General features: G+C 45.9%; 1 protein-coding gene across 1 annotated transcript in view; it reads right to left on the reverse strand.

Moving 5' to 3' along the window:
- LOC119436676 (cytochrome P450 4c3-like) overlaps positions 1 to 16855 on the reverse strand; it is a 144817-nt gene that overhangs the window by 80769 nt on the left and 47193 nt on the right. The window lies entirely within an intron of this gene.

The following is a 16855-nucleotide window of genomic DNA, read 5'->3' on the forward strand; positions in this document are numbered from 1 at the left end:
TTCGCTTCTAGATTTTTTGTTTGTTTGTTTCTAAAGCGGAGGCCGGTCTACGCTGCTCTCCGGCGTGCCTCGCGCCGGACGTCTCAGCTCGTCCTCCTTTCTTATCTCATTCGTAACGCTGTTATCGCGAGCTCCTTTGCGCAACTCAGGTGCTCTTATCTCATTTGTGCCGCGTGCCACTGGAAAAGTTTTCGTGTATTTAAGGACCCCAAACTACCTGCCTACAAGGAGCGAGACAGCAAATGGGCGAGAAAAAAAAATGCTGTGGAGAGACGACACAAGCTGATGAGCATGCAACCTCGTTGAGATGCGGAATGCAGATTTGTGAGCGTTGACATCTCCGAAGGCGTACAAGTGCACCTGAAATTTGCCTCATAAGGGCTGAATAGTCTGTATCGCAAGTACATGCGTAGGGAATGTCAGATTTATTAAAAACATTTATTAGTTTGTATTAGAAATTTTCAACTTTGTTTCATATCTAGTGTTCTGCGTACCTGAACAGCTTGATTTATCGGCGTGACATAATGACTTGAAGACTTGTAAAACAAGAAGAGCAAGAAAGGAAGGAATAAATGTTGCCAAATTTTAATTCTTTGACAAAATTATAAATTTCAGAGTGCATTTTATTTAATACACTAAATGCTCAGTCTAAAAGAGAGAGAGAGAACAGATGCCATTAGTATGTTCTCAATTAGCTTCTACCGTGACGTTGCGGAATATTTTATGTCCTTTTTTTTTGTCGGCGAGCAAGCCTTGCTGTAACCAACTGTGCTGTAAGCAAAACGTCTTCTTCGTTCTATTACTCGGTTATCCGATTTTCTGTATTTGGAATGTAATGTATTTATTTCCTGATACGTATCATCCGCTCTACATTTCAGTCGTGCCAATTCCACATGCAAGTGGAATTGGCACGACTATGGTTTAACCATAGTCGTGCCATAGTCGTGCCAAACCATAAAAAAATGATGGTTTCCATATACGTTGTAACGGTGCGCCTGCGCCGCTTGTGGACATATATACCTGTGGGTCTGGCTTCAATAAATCAGTTGTTAGTTAGCGCCTGTGTTCGTATTCCTCTCTGTTTGTGCCATCCCATTGCGCTGTTTTTGAAGATGGTTCTTATGTCAAAAAACCAACTAGTCCAACATTCAACTCTTTTAAAATACGGCGACAGTACGAGTCAGCGAGTTGTTGAGACGAAAAGTATTCATGTTCGTCCGAAGTAACATGATTAAGAGCGGCGAAGGACATCACCACCATAGAAGAGACGTCAGTGAGTGCGTCGCTGGAGGTGGTTGCGAAACCATTGATCAGTGCGGCTGTAGGAAGCGGGCGGCGAGAAAGAGCGTCGGCGTCTTGGTGCTTCTTACCAGACTTGTAGATGATCCCAAAGTTATATTCTTGCAGACGAAGTATCCAGCGACCAAGACGCCCTGACAAGTTCTTGAGTGTAGAGAGTCAGCATAAGGCGTGATGTTTCGTGACGATCGTAAAATGGCGGCCGTGGATATAAGGGCGAAACTTCTGTACGGACCAAATGACAGCTAGGTACTCCTGCTCAGTGGTGGTATAGTTCTTCTCGGCAGGTGTGAGTACGCGGCTGGCGCGCTCTCATGCGAAGAGTTGTCTAGCTGGAGGAGGACAGCACCGATGCCATGGCCGCTAGCGTCCGTGTGCAAGAGTGTTGGTACAGTCTCATCAAAATGACACAGGACAGGTTCAGATGTGAGGGCGCCCTTCAGCTGGTCAAAGGAAGATTCACATTCTGGTGACCACACGAATGGAACACCAGAACGAAGTAAGTTGCGTAAAGGAGCAGTTGTAGAGGCGAAGTCGAGTATAAATCGGCGAAAATAGGAAGCGATGCCAAGGAAACTGTGTAGTCCTTTGGTCTTTTCTGGATGAGGAAAGTGAAATACCGCCGGAATGTCGCCAGGATCAGATGGAATACCATCCTTGCTCACAATATGATTTAAGACCTGGATCATCTTCCTTGAAAAATGACACTTTTTGATGTTGAGCTGAAGACCAGCGTTGGCGAGACACGTGAGTTCCTCGTCCAGACGTTGCAGGTGCTGGGCAGATGGGGAGAAAATAACTATATCATCCAGATAGCACAAGCAAGTCTTCCACTTCAGGCCACGCAGAATGCTGTCAAGCATACGCTCAAAAGTTGCGGGAGCATTGCAGAGGCCGAAGGGCAGGACGTTGAACTCGTGAAGGCCATCTGGGGTTTCAAACGCTGTTTTTTTCTTTGTCATATTCATGCATCGGAATTTGTCAGTAACCTGAACGCAGATCAAGACTGTAGAAGTACTCGGCACCTTGCAGGGAATCGACGGCATCGTCAATGCGAGGCAATGGGTATACATCTTTGCGCATCATCTTGTGGGAGCGCTCGGTAATCTCTCCCAAGCACACACACAAAATTGCACGGAGACATCGTTTTTTCGGACCAAAACGATGGGAGACGACCAAGGGCTAGCAGAGAGGCGGATTATCTCACGTTGCAGCATGTCGATGACGTTTTCTTCAATACCTTGCGCCCGGCTAGAGACACGCGATACGGCCGGTGAGACTCTATGGATCTGCCGACTTCTGAATCCGATGCACTGTGATGGAAGTCTGTCCGACTATCGAATAATGGGCGTCAAATGAACCTTCATGCTTCTTCAACAACGCAAGTAACTGTTGTCTCTGCGAAGGGGTCAAGTCCGAGCTGTTTACGGCTGCAAGAGCGGAGGTAGAGGGAGAATGTCCAGCAGGATCCGCCTTAAGAGGAACGACAGAGAAAGGCTCTGAATCAGCAACGCAAGTCAAAGTGGTGGCTTTAGGAAGGCACCATATATATATATATATATATATATATATATTGTACTGAAGGCGAATGACCGCGCTTGGATGTCTGGGAAAAGAAGACGACGATGAGTGTGGTTGTTGCTGACGCTCTAGCTCGCGCTCGCCAGTAACCTGACCTGCCTTTCGGATAGCCTTCTGCAACGCCACGTCCAAGCCTGCTTGAAGACCAACACCCCCATTTTATGTTGTGGAGGTGCGGGGTATGGTAGATGTAATAAGGGGCCGGCGGCGTGTTGAGGAGGAGTCTTGCGTCGCTGACACGTGGAACATGACCGAACATACTGTCGAACATACTGGTACATGCCACGCCAGCAGTACCGAAGCTTAATACGTGAATACGTCTTCAGGAAACCTGCGTGGCCACATTGTGGGTCGTCGTGGAAAGTGGGGCAGATTTCGGAGCGCAGGTGGCAGGGAATGACGAGGAGCCACTTACGGCCGCCGGGGGTGTAATTCCGGCGGTACAGCACGTCTTCCCGAGTGGTGAAGTGCTCAGCCTGCCGACACCACGTCCGAGAAGCGGGAGCAGAAGTCCGGCCAGACTGAACGTCTAGAATGGAAGCCACCCACGGGTCCTTGCGCTGCTCAGATGGCATGTCAAAGATGGCAAGAACAGTGGTATCGCAGGTAGTATTTGTGAAGCAGACAGGGTCGGGAGGCAGGGGTGAACGGGAGAGGGCGTCTGCATCCGAATGTTTCCGACCAGAGTGATACACGATGCGGATGTCGTATTCCTGGAGGCGCAATGCCCATTGAGCGAGCCGACCACTTGGATCTTTCAGTGACGACAACCAGCACAGGGCGTGGTGGTCGGTCACTACGTCAAATGGGCGCCCGTACACGTAAGGACGAAATTTCTCTATGGCCCAAATTATGGCAAGACATTCTTTTTCAGTCTCCGAATAGTTGCCTTCGGCTTTGTTGAGAGTTCGGCTTGCATAGGCAACGACGTACTCTTCAAACCCATCTTTCCGTTGAGCAAGAATAGCGCCTAACCCGACATCGCTGACGTCCGTGTGGATCTCAGTGGGTGCAGAGGGGTCGAAGTGTCGCAGTATAGGAGGTGACGTAAGGAGACGGCGCAATTCGTTGAAAGCGTCTTCGCAAGCAGGTGACCAAGCCGAAAGGTTATTACTGCCAGCGAGGAGCTTGGTCAAAGGGTTGATGATCCTCGCGAAATTGCGGATAAAGCGTCGGAAATAAGAACATAGGCCGATAAAGCTGCGGAGATCTTTCATGGTACTTGGTTTGGGAAACGCTGAAACGGCGGTAAGTTTGGCAGGGTCGGGGAGCATACCGTCCTTCGAAACAACATGACCCAGAATCGTAAGCTTTCGAGCGGCGAAGTGGCATTTCTTCAAGTTCAGTTGCAGTCCTGCAGCTGAGAGGCAAGCGAGCACTTGTTCGAGGCGAGTTAGATGGGACGCAAAATCGGAGGAAAAGACCACAATGTCGTCTAAATAACAAAGGCAAATATGCCACTTGAGGCCTCGAAGGATATATATATCAAGCTTTCTGCACGTCATTGTGCATTGCGGGAAATTAAAGTCAAGCACATTCGTGTGCGGTGACCACATACAAATTCACATGTACGTAAGATGGCTGATTTCCGGTGCAAGGGTTTTGAAATTGCACATTCCCTACCACACATTCGTATTTTTCCCTGTCCCTTTTCTTCTTAACAAGGTACACAAAAGATCGAATCTAATTAAAGGTTGCATCCTTTAATTAGATTCGATATTTTAATTACCGCGTAATATTTGGCGGCGTATGAGGATATCTGAAAGAGAGTGAAACGATGCTCCATTTTATTTTGATTATCGTAGTATTTCTCAGAGCATGTGAGCCATTCCCGTTTCCCTAACAATACGCCCTCATTAACTGCCTAAACGTCAGCGCCATAGCACATACCACCCCATTTTCAGCGTTGTATTCCTCTCTCTGACTTGGTGTTTTCGATACTGCTAAACCTATAGCCACCTTCTGAATTCAATAGGATCTTGGCAGGTTGTTTAGTAGGCTCTTGCGCAGCAACTGTTGCCTCCTTGTTGAAGTAATAGTCCCCAGGCCTTGTTTTATTTCTTGCAAATATCCAATGAAGGTCAACTGTTTTTCTAGTCCTCACAAGCGTCAATTTTTGAGTGCTGACAATGCAGCAGCCAGTCGAACGTGTCTGTGTGCATTTAATAATTACTTATGACACACGGGGCACACCTGCCAGCCGCTGTGCGGTTCCGCGTAAGAGTGGTCAGCCCAGGCGCGCCTATTTCAACCGGACAGAATATAGACCGGTTAAGGTGATCTGGTTCCGCTTTTCAATGAGATTCAAATACACCCGGCCGATTGCATGATTCTTCAAACATCACTCATTTCAGCTGGAAAGGAAGGCCGCGTGAAACTTCGACATCCTAAATGTCTTTAATTTCGTTCCTTCTTACTGACCATTCAAATCAGTGTACACAAGAGAAGGCAGGAAGTCAGTTTACTACGAATTTCGTCTGGTAGACAGGTTACCGCAAGCTTAAGTTTCCCACCAACAGACACCCCACCACCTGAGACGGGCACCATTATTAAAGCAGCCAGGGCATTACCAATAATTGCGCTCATTTCCAAACACATAGACAACAAAAAACTAGGCATGCAGAACAATATAGAAAAAGATACAACTTTGTCAACCACAATAAAGACCACACTTCCTTCTACACTGATGCAGCCGTCGCTGCCTCTGAATCAGTCGCAGCTTCAACAAATCAGCAAAGTACGATCAATTACATTGAAACCTTCCAAGGAAGGGAGCCACAGTGGGCTGAAATGTCAGCCATTGTAAAAGCTATAAAAATGACCATTTCTATTGCATGCCAAGTCACTGCAGTATTGTTGGAAACGAGCAAGCAGATTCAACCACTCGATCTTCTCATGACAGCAGCGATTGCGTTTCAATCCCGATAGCAAGAGCATGATGCAGCTGGAAAGCTTCGTGCGCTGGTTACGCTGGCCCAGTGAAGTTCTGCAGACTTTACAAACCAGCGCCTTTGTTGCCTGATCCCCATCTAAAGCTCCGCCTTCCCCACGGCTTACCATGACGGGAGGTAACTTTGAATTGTCGACTATGGCTTGGAGTATCGTTTACTATACTGCCTACTCCTACCTCATCGGAATCGCGAGAAATCCGGAATGTAAATTCTGTGGGTGCAAAGAGACGATAACACACCTTCTATGCGAGTGTCGTTGTTTCAGTGCGCAAAGAAGAGCCCTTAGCACCACGCTCGACAAGATTGACAACCATTCCTTTTAGGAAGCCAGAGTTCTTGGACCATGGTCCCAGTCGACGTCATCCCGAGCTGCTTTAAAAACGCTAGCGTGCTTTTTAAAAGTATCAGGACTGAATGGCGTGCGGACAAATATTTTTAGAGCGATAGCTCTACTACTCCAGGTACAAACCCAGAAAATGCCTGGTTCCGTAAATTTGACCTTCAAGCTCAGCCAAGGCCAAACTGGGACTTAGCCTGCCACTACCGGCGGCTGCTGCGTACGCCGCGTGGGCACCGATATCTTGAAAGCGATCTGCGATGTGGACAAAGTGCGTGGTCGCGCAGGCCTGATCTTCAACGCGATCTGCGATGTGTACAAAGGGCGCCGAGTGCTGGTATCTTCGTATGCGCTGTGTTTTCGACGCTTAGTTAGCGTTGAAGCGAGACGCTATATGCAGGTCAATTCACTCGCTGCTGCTGCTGTGCCAAGCAGCGTCTGTGTGTTGTCTTGTGGTGCAACTGTACATGTGGTAGTTTCTGATGGCGCCGAGCAGCGTCTGTGTCCTTTCGCAAAGCAAGCAAAACCGTGCTATCGCTCGACAAACTTGGTTTAACCGCGTTCAACCAAGGCAAATCTTCTATAGCTTTTATCTTTTCTTCTTTGCTCCTGATCTTTTCTGCCCTTACTCGCTTCCCCTGTGCATAGCCAACCGCACAATTAATCTGGTTAACCTCTCAGCCTTTCACCTCTTGCTTTCTCTCTCTCTCTCTTAATGGCATTTATTGCAGTGCTGCCCACAATAGCAATCATGAGACGACTGAATAAAAGAGTTGTCCTCAAACAGTAGCCCACGTACCCTCTGGATCGATCCCTTTATAAGTGCCATCGCGTCGATGAGCAGTGCTTATAGTAAGAGGGGCCAGGACATCTGGAAAAGCTTGCGACTCCCAACTTCAGCTGCTTTGAGTTTCACCTGGCGCCAGCATTTTCGCTTCTGGCATAAAAGACAACCTGTCTAGCACTAAACATAACAATTTACTGGGACCTGCGAGTGCCACATGATACATTTACTCGTACAACGTAGGTCATTGCCGCAAATAAAACGTTATTCTAGTATTAGTTTTAGCTTTATGTTGATCTTATGGTGACCCCTTAATGTGTCAAGCGGCTACCTCGACCTCCGATCCGCCAAGGCATGCCGTCCACGTTGCCTTAGGCATGGATCCTCGCCGTCGTAGGTTCCTCCTGCATCCCGCGAACGCCGTCCACGCTTCCCATGCCCTGAATCGCTGCCCCATGATATCGTCGCCATCTCAGCCAACCAGGGATGCCGTTCACGCCTCCCTGGCCACGCTTGCGGCTGCAGTGAGTACCGCCGCCACCACCAGTCCTGGCTCAACGGATGCTGTTCACTCTCCCTTGGCCACTGGTCCGGCTGGCCCGAGTACTGCGGCCGCTGCCGCCGCGTCAGGGTGCACGCATTTTATCCCGGGCTCAAAGTGCGGCTCAGCCAGCAGCTTGACGGACGTGATGCGAGCCATCTCGCTGCTGTCGCAGCAGGTAGACTATACCGTTTCGACCACCTCCGGTTTCCCGCTATCACCCTTATCATCACCGGCTGCCTTGGAACTACCGGATTTCCACAGATTTCCGAATAACGCTTATCTGAGGGTACAAGCAGCCAACGCGCACGGGACACGCCATGTCTGGCCAGACAACACGACATGACTGGTTGCTGTGGGGCGACTTCGAGGTGGTGCCGAGGGGTGGGACAACTACGAAGGCCACAAGTACCGGTCCTGGGCAGAATGGAGTGAAGCCTTGGTAGCTGCTTTCCGCCCACTCAACGGTGCCTGCGGCGAATCCGACCATAAATGTTCTGTGGTCGCGGCTGGCGATATGCACCGCCTGGACGCGCCCACTTTCTATCCACAGCAGTCAGCGACACGGCCTGCAGGCTCTCCATCACTTGGGCACATGGAAGCGCCGGCTCATCGGGTGACGCTGTCGGCTTCACTCCAGCGGGCAGGAATAGCCCGGCAAACCACTGCTCTTGATGTGACCCACCAACCGGCGGCCTCCGAGCTCACGCTTTCCAGAAGCTCCGTTCAACCCATAACAACGGTTGGCGGAAGCGAAGTTCGAGTTCACGAACTTCGCTGCCATCTATGCCTCTGAACATCGAGGGCCCGTCGAGCTGCGATGATGGGCAGCTACCGGTCCGTAACCGTGATCTGTCTATGTATTGCGCAAGCGATATACTTCTTGACCCTCCGGAGCCATACGCCGGGATTTCGCAGCAACCGTTGGGCGAACGTGCGGCCATTCGCTCCGCATGGCAGAGCCTTATTTCTATTATTGAACGAGTTACTGAAAGACCAATATCTGACGAGATAGTATTAGGTTCTTGGCCTGACGCCAACAGCGCAGCTGTGGTCATCGGAGTGACTATAGCCTTCCTTCAAGCCACTGGACTCGACGCACGACTCTAGAATGACCCCAACGTGCTGGACATGTATATACGCACCTCCTTATCTTGTCATCATCATTCATCGCTCTTTTTCGTCCCTCCCCCTTCCCCGGTATAGAGTAGCAGGCCACAGCAAACTATCGCTCATGCCGACCTCTGCCTTTCCTCAAATAAACCTCTCTCCATCTCTCTCTCTCTTAAAAATTACCTGTGGCAGATATCACAATTATAATCCTTGACCTAAACTACTCGATGAGGCGGCCATTACTTCCACGAGAAATCAAAACGCCTAATTGAATAATTAACATAATTACGCTAATTAACTTTTTAATTAAACATTTTACGGCGTATCTTTCAATCTACGAATTATAGCCGCTGAATTCACAAGGCGTATCCACTTGGAACGAATTCTCAGGACTGAACCAGTTTCGAGATATTAATTTTCAAAGTGTGCAACAAAATGAATGGGCGTTCCGGTTAACTTTGTGATTCAATGCATAAAACAGCCTTTTCCTCGAAAAGTTAACTGGAACGCTTATGCATGTCGTCGGAGACTTTGAAAATTCGTATCTCAAAACTATTTCAGTCCTGAGAAATCGTTCCAAGTGGATACGCCTTGCGAACTCAGCGGCTATAATTCGTAAATGAAAAGATGCGCCGTAAAATATTTAATTAAACAGTTAATTAGCGTAATTAAGTTAATTATTCAATTAGGCGTTTTGATTTCGCGTGGAAGTAATGGCCGCCTCATGGAGTAGTTTAGATCAAGGATTATAATTGTGCTGTCACAGGCAATTTTTAAAAATTTGGTGCAGCTAAAATGAAACACCCTGTATATAGGCTTGGTTGTACGAAATTGTCTAACCGGCACACTGTGAAAAAAGCTAGTGTTTGTCACTTAACCTTCTGTGGAGAGCAACAGATGTTTGAACTATACACAAGCTTGCACATAAGAGAAATATAACATGATTGCATAATTGAAATCAGCGCGGAAAAGGAAGGAAACACGAAAAGAAGGACACAGGACGAGTGCCTTTCGTGTTTTGCTCTTAAAATAAACTGCAGTTCTTCAAAAAAAAAAGCGCTCGTCCTGTGCTCTTCTGTTCACGTTGCCTTTGTTTTCCTCACTGATTTTAGGTATTGATCCATTTCACTGAGCCCAAATTTTTTCACTTTACTGCTATACTATAATTCCAAGAGCAAGCAAGGAAATGTAGATGCCACAGTGAGCATTAAAAGTTGTTATACTCGGTCAAGAATACAGTACTAAATATGGAATTGTGAAAACCAATAAGTGCGGCTAATTTGCTTACTGTCGTTGCTCACTTGTACCGTACTTGTTATGTGAGTACTTAAAACTGACGGCATAGATGTATACTGGGTTTAGTCAGAGAAGGTCTCTCTGTTTTGTCTGTATAAAGTCCTCTTTTACACTGCAGAGCGCGAGCAAGCACTGAAACAGAACGTTTATTGGTCGCCCGTATCGCGAAAGCAATGCCGCTGGTGTCGAATAGGGTGCCCATTGAGTTAATCGCATATCAAATTATTTCGTTAAGAATGATGCCGAAACAACCGCACAATAACGCATTGATTTCCTCACAGGCAGACGCACGTGAAGGTGCCAATACGTATGCAATAAAACAAAAAGCCCACCCATCGAAACTTGTAAGCTGGTCAGTAAATAGGCCAATGTCATGGAAAATACTCATACACCCCGGACTATTCAATATCATCAAAAAATGATGATGTTATATGAACGGCCTCAAGGTGAGATTCCTAAGTTGTACTTTCCACACTTGACAGTATGCTGGTTTTGCATCTGCTGTCGGAGATAGAGTCAGGTAACGCTTACCGTTACAGTTATTTCGAACATGAAACACATATCCGACAACCCCCGCACTACCGAGTGTTGAGAACTATTTAACAGAGGAACTTTTTAAAGGTTCTATTGGACTCAATCGTTGAAGAACTGCTGATTAACTGCTGAATAACTCCTTACACGTATACACAACGTATGCAATCATGAACGAAACGTCCTCCAATGTTTGTGATATAAGCTTCCGCCAAACGGTCCCTGTTTCATTGCTGTGGTGGTTATCCATTTCGTCACTTTTCAAAGTTTGCCCTTTTCACCCGATTAAGATCCACAGCATATCACAAAGGCAATAAATGTGCGAGCACCAAAGATCCTTCTATTCGCAAAAGGGACAATGCACTCCCACATGTGGCCGACCTGGATGCCTTAACGTGGTCCGTGTGTTCAGAGTGAACTTTGTTCCAAGAAATACCTTTCTAGGAATTGTGAGACCCGATTTCGCAAACACGCTTGCTTGAAACCATGACGCATGGTTTCCTTGCCCTTTCTACCATTTCAGATCAAGGAGTCACCTTGCTCTGCCTACGGTGTGACTTTTAACTAAAACCCTACGTAACAAGACAGAGGACCGGGTACAAAGACTTCGCCAACAGGTGATGTTCCTGGAAGGTCCCAAGTCCCACGCCAACGGCTGGAGTACCTACGAGACACATTTTTTCCCTAGCTGAAACGCCCCAGTGTCCATGTCCTATATGGCCAGGAGGAATACCTGCCGGAGCAGGTCAACAAAATAAATGGCAATCGTCGAGAATAGCAAGCTACATTTACAAAACTCGTGTAATGTTCTCCGAGAGTTTGAAAATGCGAAACATGGACTGTGAATGCAGAGCTCCTATTACACGAGAAAGCAACGCATTTATAAACGCATTTGTTTTCTCTAACCAGATAACTGAATTTATTAATTGAATTATTGATTAATTCATGGGGTATAACGTCCCGAAGCAACACTGGGTCAATGAGACATGCCTTAGTTGAGGGCTGCGGAGAAATTTCGACAGCCTGGGTTTCTTGACACTGCACCTGAATCTAAATATGAGGGAGCTTTTTTTTTCATTTTAGGAGCAAAACGCCATAGCGACTGAGCCACCTTTGCAGGTGAGAAAATTTTTCAAACGTATACTTTCACCTTTCAGCAACCTTGACACTTCACGATATCCCTCACTCTCTGGTGTTCCTCATCCTTATACTCACGCGCGTTGCCAGATGTCTGCTCGAAGAAAGCTGCACTCACCTAATTTATTAAGATGCATGAAATCACAATAGGCATGGAAGACAGGAAATTATCTTTATCTGAGTCTTTTAGAAAAGACTCAGATTTTAATAGTAACGATAAGTACTTTTTTCTATTCAATTCCCTTTACGTCGCATACGTAGATAACAACAATATGGTTCGATAACCCAGGAAAAGAAAGCGCACTTTGTTAATTTAAAGCAAGCCCGTTAGGGCGCTACAGAAACCTCCTAAATCTGTGATGAGTGCAGCACGAAGAGGCTGAAAAAATATCCGACGTGCTATACTGGCTCGGGGAAGCCAAGAAAATGACAACCAGGAAAAAACGGAAATAAATATTTCTCGCTCATGTAAAACATTCCGTGGCGGAAGTTTGCCACAGGCACTGACACTCTAGAGTTCCGCAATAGCAGCTGTGGGAGATTATACGATCTTTCCTTTTTCTCCCCGCCGGGTTTTCTTAGCGCATCGCTCCTGGTGCAAGCGTAAATGATGCGCGATAAATATTCACTTCTTCGCTTGAAAGCGTACGTAAACATGTACTTTCGTTTCGGGGTCGGAGTGACATACATTACGCTTGAAAGCCCCGTTCTGATATTATCTACGTCGGAATTCGCGAAGACTTATTTTACTTTTTTTTCAACTATTTCATCTGCATTGCATATCCTTTCCCGACCACATCCTTCCTGTGAGGAGGCTGCTTTTCCGATATATATATATATATATATATATATATATATATATATATATATATATATGTATGTGCAATGTATTTCAGCGAACACATTCAAAAATTTTTAAAGGTTGCCTGTGGCAGATAGCACAATTCGAATTCATTAGCTGATCTATTCGAAGAGGCGGACATTACTTGCACAAAAAATTGAAATGCACAATCGATTAATGAAAAAATTCACTAATTAGGTTTCTAACTAATTATCTTATGGCCAATATTGCAATTTACAAATTCCAGCCGTGGAGTTCGCAAGGCGGATCCACTTGGAACGAATTCTCAGGATGACACCAATTTCGAGATATGAATTCCCGAACTTTGCGGAGAAATGCATTGGCGTTGCAGTTACGTTCTTAACAAAACGTCGTTTTATGCATTGAAGCACAAAAGTAACTCTTCGGAGAGTGCAAATTATCCTTGTTTATCCAGTCAAGTCTGCCTCCCTGAGCGACGTAGCCAGCTCCACTGCGTAACCTCTCATGTTTTAGGCCTACTATGAGAACGAGGATGAAATTTATCGTACTTCTGCTCCGAATTTATGTTTGGTTGAACGCAGTTGACGATTCTGAAGTGTTCTAAAACTATTAGAAAATGTTTTTGTTCATGGATAGGAACCATTCGATTCGAAGACCAAATCAAATAGGACGATATTAAATCGGTAATTCGAACGTTGGTAATATTCGTACACCGGTAAAGATTTTGTTTATTTCTCCGAAGCCTCTACCCCGTAATCTACTTGACGGGTGCGAATAAATTGTCTTCTCTCTCTCTCCTTGAAAAGAAGGGGGGGGGGGGCGGCGGTGCTTGAACGCACTGAACTTCAAAACCGAGAATTCTATGGAAAGACACCCGGTGTAATAACTGCGAACGATTACAAGAGTATGCGGCAGGATGCTTCCGATATAAAAAGAAATAAGCACTGACCGTCTATATACTAGAGGTGGTTACATCGATTTACACAGTACCTAGGAATTAGACAACTAACGAAAAATTTTGATAGCAAGAGATTGCTTTCTTTCGGGCGGACTCTGGTCTATTTGGTCTATAATTTGCCCTATACAATAGTCGCAATATTAGTGTGGTCCTGACCTTCAGGAGTACGTGGTTTTCTTAGAGTGCAGGCGCAGGTATTCACATTTAGTTTAGGTTGGCTGCGCAGCTTTGGCTCGCGAGTACGGGGCTAATCGCTAATTCTTCATACACAAAATACAACTTTCTCAAATAGCGTCATTCTTTTCGAGAGATCATGAAATGCTTTCCCGTTGGTACCACACGTTTCCCGAAGAAGAACCGCACCTGATACACCTATGCACGAAAAGCAGCAAGAAGCACCCACCTAACCGCTCAAGTTAAATCCGCCAGAGAGAGAAGAGAAAAGCAAAACTTTCAAGGTTAAAATGTTGGCTGCGAGAGATCATCTCGCACGAAGTGTGTAACGCTGGAGCACGCCAATCTTCATGCCTCCTGAAATGCTTAATCACACCTCATCAGCCGTTTCACCCCTTTCTTTCGCCAAGTTGGATCGTCTGCTCCAACTCACCACGCAAACCAGCAATGACGGCCAATTAAAAACCTCTCGCCCCTCGGTGCCGTTCAGACCACGTGACCCTTGACACGTGCTCCTCTTTTCGCCACGGTGCTCGCTCGCGTGTTCCCGAGTGGGTCCGTGTGCTCTGGTGGCTAGGCCGCCGGCCAGTGGCGTCCGTGAAAATGAACTTGACGCGGGCGCACGCTGAAGCTGCCGCGTCTGCCTGACCTGGTTCGTCCGCGAGCGGTGTACCGATTCGGCCGCGTGGACGCTTTCTCCCGCGGAAAGAGCCCTTCGGCCCGCGTTCGGCCCGTACCGCGTCGTCGGCTAGCGGCACGCTGGAATCTGGAGCGTGACGCCAGGCCGGACAGGAAGTGGTCGGCTGAGCCGCTTGGCAGCCCTGACTCCGAAGGAACGCCCTTGCAAGCGCCGGCGGCTGCGTCGCTTGAGCGAGGGAGGCGCCGCTTCCGATACTCCGCTTTTTCTAACCATGACGTCATTCCCGAAAACAAGAAAAGGGAAGAAATATGCGTCAGTTTCTTCGTGACTCAATGCACGTTGGTGGCCGGACGCTTCTTGTGACTCAGGCTTGCAGTCTAAAATAGCTGGGTGCAACGAGTGTATCCATACGCTCAGGTTTAAGCAAGGTGCATATGTGGCAATCTATTTAATAATTGCATGATATACCCGGAATGTTTTGTTTGCGCAAAGGAGGGCATCGTAATGATCGGCGGTGCCTGAGCGCTAATAGCAGATGCCGACTACTAGTCAATGGAAGCGGCACTGGTAAATGAGGGACATTACTCTCGTTTGAAAAGTTTTGTTAATCTGGCTTTAATTAGTTTTACATAATCAAGCATCACGACCTATTCCGCTTTTATTTTGTCGTCACTTTTCAAAGTGCAGATCGTAGAGGCATATAAAGCTCACTGTACACCAGAGTTGTTGAGTGGAGCCCCCCATTCCATTACCGCTCCATTCCTACTCTTTTAAATCCACTCCACTCTTTTTAACTCTTCGCAATGGTGATAGTTGGACCATTCCCACTCCGTGAGTGGCTGAGCTTCCATTCTTTAAATTCCAGTAAATTAAACGCTTTCTCTGTATTTTGTTACTAATTTTCGCTTACGAGCCTAGCGACAAAAACAAACAAAACCCTATTTTGGAAGTCTTAACAATGCAACAAATAATGTTACGTACTATTTTTTTCACAGAAGAACGAACATCCTTTGTGGCCACTTACTTATTCAGAGCGTTGTTGCCTGCAATCTCTCCAATCATTGACGATTCGGTTAAAGGAAAGTACAAAATATCTGAGGAAAAAAAGCAGGCAAGCAAAATTAAGATGGTGCTCTTCAAGGAGAATGCTGATCTCGCAGTAAATGAGTTCCAGAGACGAAGGAATCCCTGAAGTCTGCTGCTTTTTTTTATTTCACCTTTGCCTGCATAATAACGGACTAACATTTTAGCACAGCTCTCTGACCCCCTGTTATCGCGCCTTTTTAATACTCGATCATATGCGAAAAAAATATGGCGCGCTTTACAAATCACTGTAGACTCGCGCAGCCTGCAACCGTTTGCGACGTGGCTGTCTTTAGCCTGCATGTCTTTTTCGCAGGTCAAGCATGCTCTTACTGAATATAATAATTCTTCGCAACTTAACTAATTAATTAAATGTTAAGGAATTCACTAAAACTAAGGCGTTAAATGCTTTTGTTAAGGAGTTAACTCTCTAACTACAAGTTGCTGTTTTTAAATAGAGACAGTAACTAGGTGTCCAATTGTAGACCTATATCTATTATTCCTGTGTTTTCATAAGGATTGGAAAAAACTAATGTATTCCCGCATACCTAATTTTTTTTACTCCAGGTGCATAATAACCGACTGTCAATTTTGTTTTAGAAAAGGAAGGTCAACGGAGACAGCCTTATTAATACTTAAAGAAATTATTCTGCAAAATATTGAACAAAGCTTTTTCCCGTTAGGTGTTTTTCTCGATTTCAGCGAAGCCTTCCATTGCATTATTCACATCATTTTACTACTTAAATTGCATTTGTACGGGATTCGCGGTACGGCACTTGCCTCGATAAGATCATATTTACAGAACAGACACCAATGCGTTCAATAATTAATCAAAAGTGATCGAACTTACCTGTGCTGAGTGGTGTTCCCCTGGGGAAGTGTACTGGGTCCACTGTTATTTAATACTTATATCAATGACATCGTCAATATTGACCCCAGTGTGAGCTTTGTTATATATGCAGGGGACACAAGCGTGCTTTTCTCCGGCCCTGACGTAAACGAATTAATTATTCGGTGCAATAAATTATTAGATAAACTCTTCCTGTGGTCTACCGAAAATTTAATAAAAATTAATCCATTGAAGACAAAAGCGATCTTATTCCGAGCAAAAAAATAAAAAATTCCAATCAACACAATCTTTAGTTTATGCCGGTGAAGATATTCTTCTCGTCGATGAGCATAAAATTCCAGGTGCCTCATTTTCTTCAATTCTCAGCTGGAACCAACAGATCGTTAATATTTGTAAAAAAGCCTCTACTATAGCTGGCGTATTAGCTCGTTGTCGATATGTCTTATTCACGAAGGTGAAACTACAAATATTCCACGCCCTCTTCTTGTCTCACATAAATTATTGCAGATTGGTGTGGGCTATAACGTCAGGGGCTAACATATTGAAACTTCAGACATTACAGAAGAAATTCATAAGGCATGCAGCTAATGTAGATTACTTCTCATCAACGCAACTTGCGAGTCGGGATTTTAATATTATTAAAGTTGAAATCCTGTACGTTTTTCGGATTCTGCGATCCTTTTACTTCAGAGATATTACCTCACGCACAAGAAGCACTGATATCTGGCTTGTTCAAAGATTTCGCAATGATTATAAA

Source organism: Dermacentor silvarum, chromosome 1 (genome assembly GCF_013339745.2).
Source record: "Dermacentor silvarum isolate Dsil-2018 chromosome 1, BIME_Dsil_1.4, whole genome shotgun sequence".
Classification (NCBI taxonomy): Eukaryota; Metazoa; Arthropoda; class Arachnida; order Ixodida; family Ixodidae; genus Dermacentor; species Dermacentor silvarum.